This window comes from Zingiber officinale, chromosome 11B (genome assembly GCF_018446385.1).
Source record: "Zingiber officinale cultivar Zhangliang chromosome 11B, Zo_v1.1, whole genome shotgun sequence".
Classification (NCBI taxonomy): Eukaryota; Viridiplantae; Streptophyta; class Magnoliopsida; order Zingiberales; family Zingiberaceae; genus Zingiber; species Zingiber officinale.
The window spans coordinates 74910732-74917032 of record NC_056007.1 but is presented as its reverse complement, the minus strand read 5'-3'; the positions used below and the strand labels follow the sequence as shown (position 1 = coordinate 74917032).

At 38.7% G+C, this 6301-nt stretch overlaps 1 non-coding gene across 1 annotated transcript; it reads left to right on the top strand.

Annotated features, from left to right (window-relative positions):
• The first annotated feature begins 3779 nt into the window (after positions 1-3779).
• Positions 3780-3885, top strand: LOC122035604. Its single transcript, XR_006127137.1, has one exon. It is a non-coding gene; the product is annotated as a small nucleolar RNA R71 (small nucleolar RNA).
• The last annotated feature ends 2416 nt before the right edge of the window (positions 3886-6301 follow it).

Below are 6301 nucleotides of genomic sequence, written 5' to 3'. Positions count from 1 at the left end.
GCCCCTCGGACACACCGCGTGCTGTCCTTCTCGCTAGCTGCATCTTCCACTCGACTACCTGTGCTCCTAAGCTCCTGCACACTTAGACACAAGGTTAGAAACACACATGACCTAACTTAACTTGTTGATCACACCAAAACAACCTTGGGGTTCCAACAAATGGAAGTTCATTCGGGATAAAGAAGAGGTAAAGGAAAATCATTCCTCCTAAGAAATGCAAAACCATTCTCATCATGACAAATTATTTTCATTGCAAGACATGCATCAATGTCTATCATGTCATTGCCATGGATGACTTCTAACCCATCTAAATCAAGCTCCAAATTAATAGCTATTTGAGTAATCAAACCTCCAAAAATAATTGATCCCGAGGATGCCCTCCCGGCTCTCACTAAGGTTTGCAAAAAATGAAAACTGGAATCGAAATCAACTTTATGTAACATAGCCCACAAAGCGTAAAGCTCTATCTTCTTAATGACTCCATCACTTTCCCCTCTACCAAAAATAGTCTTACTCATAAAACGATGCAAGTATCTAAAGACGGGGTTTTGCATGTGAGAAGCCTTAGCTCTAGAGGGCTCATAAGGTTGTTCTAATTCAGTGATCGAACTCCAAAATTGATTCCAATTAAACCTAGAATCAAACCTGCGAGAGTTACCAGTAGACAATCCAAAACAAGTGTTAAAGTCACTAAATGCCCACTGAAACTCTTGATTCATAAGCCTAAAAGTTATCTTGCCAACATAGTCATCCTCATTGGCAAAGTGAATATCTAGTGAACTCAAGAACTCCAAAATAATACAAGGATATGTAGGTAGATGTGTGTACAAAATATCATCCCAATCTAGGAACCCAATCATCCAATCTACATCATCTCTAATTCCTAATATGTCTAGAACGGTTGGATCCATATAATGTGTGCACACAATCTTTCTATTGACAAGAATCTCAAATCAAGATTTATGATATGCATTTCTAAAAATGATATTGAATTCATTGTCGTTACCTTCATCGCGTGCTATCCTCTTTCCTTTGCCTTTTGCTGGTTGTTTCCCTTTTTCCTTTGTTGGCTCCTTCCCTCCGCTCAATCCACCACTTCCCTTGCGAAGTTTCTTCAAAATACTGGACATGTTGTCAAGATTAAGTGGGGAAAGGTGTTGTTTTTATTCGGAGAAGTCAGATCTTGAAGGAATAGATCTTGAGAAACAAGATCTTTGGCTAATGAGTTGGAGATCTTGGATATAGGAGAAGAGAAAAGTCTAGATCTTGATGAAGTTTATGGAGAAGAAAGAGTTTGAGATGTAGATCTGAGAAGGTTTAAGAGAAAGGTTGAAGAAGAGAAAAGTTTGGGAGAGAAGAGTGTGTTTGAGAAGGTGGGGGTGTGCGGCCGACACGGCCTAGGTATGGCCGTGTATAACAGACACGACCCAGGGAAGTCACACCACATGGGCCATGTAGATTTACACAACCCCATCCCTCTCCTCGTCGGGTTGGTTCACACGGCCATGCAAATATGCACGGCCTCAGCCATCTTCTCCTCGGTCCAACTCGCATGACCGTATCTGGGACACGACCTCTTCTTTCTTCTTCTCAGGAAATCTTGCACGGTAGTGTTGGATGACACGGGCAGTGCAGATTTTGCCTCTGGGTCCCCGGCAACAGCGCTAAAAACTTGTTAATGTTCCGCAAGTGTACGGATACATCGTCAGTAATAAAGAAAGATATCGTATCCACAGGGACTGGTTATAACCACTAAAGATATCTCAACACAAATTAGCTAAACAACTAATCAATTGATTTATAAAAACTAAGTGCAACTATGAAAAGTAAAGCATAAAAGTAAAAGCATAGAAACATGAATAAGGGCTATGATAAAATGATGTTTTAGGAGTATTGGTTTCTTTGTAATGTTATTCAATGTAAATGAGCTACCAAATCTTATTTCTCAATTGTTCATCATTTGTAGAAGGTTGTCGATTCTCTCTTTTTCTCGCCCGTGGAGGGCAGATGTATTTCTCATTTTCGTTGGGAGACCTTCTCCCAACATCTTCCACCAAAGTATACTCCTCATTTGGTGGCCTCTCATGAGGATGAAAATTCCATTCCTCAAGTTTGTAAATGTTTGCCCTTCTACAAACATTTAAAAGAGAAGAGACATGGTTAGAGGCATTAGATAAATCATATTCCAACCTTTCCTTACCAATTACCAAAGAAAGTTTATGGTTTTTAACGTCAATAATAGCTCCAGCTGTAGCAAGGAATGGTCTTCCCAATATGATAGGAATTTTTGGATCCTCCTCCATGTCAAGTACTATAAAATCAGTGGGAATTATACTCCCACCTACCTCTACTAGCACGTCTTCAACTATACCCATAGGGTACCTGCAGGAATGGTCAGCTAGTTGCAGTGCCATAGTAGTAAGTTTAAAGTTTTTGAGACCTAATTTATTACAAATAGAATAAGGAATGAGGCTAACACTTGCCCCTAAATTACAAAAAGCTTTCTCAATAAATTCAGCTCCTATGTTGCAAGGAATATAAAAGCTTCCTGGATCCTTTAGCTTTGGGGAAATGTTCTTTTCAAAAAGAGCACTACATTCCTCCATAAGTGCTATGGTCTCTATGTTTCCTCTTCTTCTCTTACTTGACATGATGTCCTTCAAGAATTTGGCAAACTTGGGCATTTGTAAGATTGCATCAATGAGAGGAACTTCAACACATATCTCTTTGACTTTCTCCAAGAATTTACCAAACTCTTCATCCTTCTTGAGCATAACAAGTCTTTGAGGAAAAGGAACTACTTGACTTCGTGAGCAAAGTGGAAGAGTCTTTTCAACCTTAGCGGTACTCTCCTCATCTTCTCGAACCTGAATAGGTTCTTGTGTTGAAGGAGAGAACTCTTCTTCAAAATTCATCCCTTTTTGAGCAGTCACTTGAGGATCTCCCAAGGTCCGTCCACTCTTAAGTTTAATTTGATTGCAGTGCTCCATAGGATTAACATTAGGTTTTCCAGGAAGTTGACCTGGTGCTCTGGAAGATGAAGAAGCTAACTGGGCAATTTGACTATCTTGAATCTTTTGATGTTTTTCAGAATTATCCATTCCTGAGTAAGCTTCAAAATATCTTGCTTCATTTCATTCTGATTTGAGATAATTTCTTCAAACATCTTTTCAATTTTAGACATTGGATAGCCTTGAAAAGATTATTGTTGTTGAAAATTTTGCTGCCCAGATTGAAAATTAGGTCTTGCCCCCATAGATGGTCCTTGCTCTTGATTATTTCTATAAGAAAAATTAGGATGACTTTTCCACCCAGGGTTGTATGTATTTGAGTATGGGTTGTTCTGTCTCTAATTAAGACCAATGATTGCATCACATTGCTCCAATTGATTGATTTGTGCAGAGATAGCTCCCTAAGGACATGAATCACCAGAGTGATCAGAACTTCCACATACTTCATAAGTAGATACAATGACATTGACTGTATTTGAATTAGCTCCCATGCTTTCTAATTTCTTTGTAAGAGCATCCAGTTTTGCAGCCATTAAAGTAACTACATCAACATCAAACTTTCCTAACGCTTTTGTTGGGTTTATATAAGAATAGCTACCACTTCTCTCATTTGCCCATTGATGATGATTTTGTGCTACACTTTCAATTATTTCCTCAGCTTCATCTAGGCTTTTATTCATGAGTGCCCCTCCAGTAGCTAAATCTAAGGACACCTTAGAATGATAATTAATGTCATTATAGAATGTGTGCAACACTAGCCACTTCTCCAAGCCATGATGTGGGCATTGTCTGAGCATATTATTATATCTATCCCAAGCTTCAAATAAAGATTCTGAGTCAGCTTGTTTGAAACTTGCAATAAGATTCCTCATATGAACTGTTTTACTAGGTGGATAGAATTTGTCCAAAAATTATTGTTCGCACTGTTCCCATGTGGTGATGCTATTTGGAGCTAAAGAGTTTAACCATTGCTTAGCTCTGTCTCTTAAAGAAAACCCAAATAATAATAAACACACTGCTTCAGAAGGAACACCATTCATTTTCATTGTACCGCATATCTCATAAAAGACCTCCAAGTGTTGATTTGGGTCTTCATGCGGTCCTCCACCAAACTGATTCTGCTGCACCATAGAAATAATAGCAGGTTTGATCTTAAAATTATTTACTTCAACAGAAGGTCTTGAAATGCTAGATCGAAACCCTTTAGCATAAGGTGCTGCATAATCCTTTAATGGTCTATTTGCCATGCTAGAATGTTCTTGTTCTTCTTGATGTCTTTGTGAAGTTCTTCTTCTGTGAAATGTTCTGTCCATTTCGGGGTCTAGAGGAATAAGTTCTCCTGCAAAGTTAGATCTTCGTATACACAAGAACAAGATTGCAAGATATATTTGTTCAAAAGAAAAGAAGAAAGAAAGAGAAAAGTTAGATTAAAATGTTAGAAAAAATATTGACAAGATGTAGAAAGATATACTTATGAAAATAGAATTCTAAAGATTAGTTACAACTATGCTAATGAAAAGAAAAGAAAAGAAAAGTTATATTTAGCCTAACTCAATTGATAATCTCTAATGTTATAAGCGCAGTCCACGATAACGGCGCCAAAAACTTGTTAACGTTCCGCAAGTGTAAGGATACGCCGTCAGTAATAAAGAAAGATATCGTATCCACAGGGACTGGTTATAACCACTAAAGATATCTCAACACAAATTAGCTAAACAACTAATCAATTGATTTATAAAAACTAAGTGCAACTATGAAAAGTAAAGCATAGAAACAGGAATAAGGACTATGATAAAAGGATGTTCTAGGAGTTTTGGTTTCTTTGTAATGTTATTCAATGTAAATGATCTATCAAATCTTATTCCTCAATTGTCCATCATTTGTAGAAGGTTTCTGATTCTCTCTTGCAATAGACAATCGGCTTAGGACTAAAATCTATATCTAAATGTGATCAATTAGGAATGATTCCTATGATGTCCTTACACGGGTTTGCTTGTCACATGCACCCCTCGGATAATCAACATAGAAATTCATTACTTCTCAACCCATATCAAGATATAAAAGATTAATGCATACAATCTATCCTACCCCCTTGAATGACCTTATTTCACCTTCAAGATTATCCCTCAATCGTCCTTACACGACCTTGTCTGTCACGTACGTCCCTCGGATAATCGAATGAGGAATTACCTCTACAAGATCCACAAGATACTCAAACATTCAATCAAGTATGGTAATTAAGTCCAATCGTAACAATCCACACAAGATTAAATAAATACAAACAAGACAAAATCATAGAAATAAGAAATTAGCAAATCCACAAGAGTTTACATGAAATCATATTACAAATACTCCCTCCATCCTAGAACAAGGAGTTCTAATCCATAGAACAAGAAAAGAAACCCAAAGACAAGAAGATCATAAGCATTTTGATACCAAAATCCAAGAAGAGAAAGGGAAGAAAAGCTTATCTACGATGAAGAAAGGTCTTCGGATCCAATCCTCGATCTCGGAGTTGATTCGTTGAAGATATGCCCTTAGATCGCTAGAAAATCCCTCCAAGAATGTGAGGAATCGCCCAAATTTTATTTCCCCCCCAAAAGGGAGAACCCCCCTTCAAATGATGGAAGAGACCCTTATATAGAGCAGGGCTTTGGGCACCACACGACCCCGAGACACGGCCGTGTGAAGCTCACACGACCTAGCTCATTCTCTTCACTACCCATCTTACATGGCCGTGACATGTTCTGCCACTGCCCATCTCACATGACCGTGTAGATCTGCATGACCTATGTTGCCTCCAGCTCTGGAACTTATACACGGTCGTGTCTGGGACACGACCAAGGTTTGTTTGGCTTCTGGAAGGCTTGTACAACCATGTAGATCTACATGGCCGTGGCTCTCATGGCTTCAAAATTGGCACGGCTATGTGATGCACACACGGCCGTGGCCTTTTCCTTTTCTACAGAAGCTACACGGGAAAGCTTCACCACACGGCCTGGACACTCCTCTGCTCTGCCAATGCTGCATGGGTGAACATCACCACATGACCCAGGTCACTCTCCCAGACATGGTCGTGTGGCACTTCTAAGATGGTGTCTTCCTCCTTACGTTAGCTTGCAGATTTGGCCTCGATCATAAATTCTTCTCCAAATATGACTCCTACATACAGAAAATGCACAAAAGTAGATCTCTGAAAAAAAGAGTAAATATGCTAAAAGTAAAACTGGAAGTATGAAAATGAATAGATAAAGCATGCGCAAAATATGTGAATGTGCATTAAAGCATGC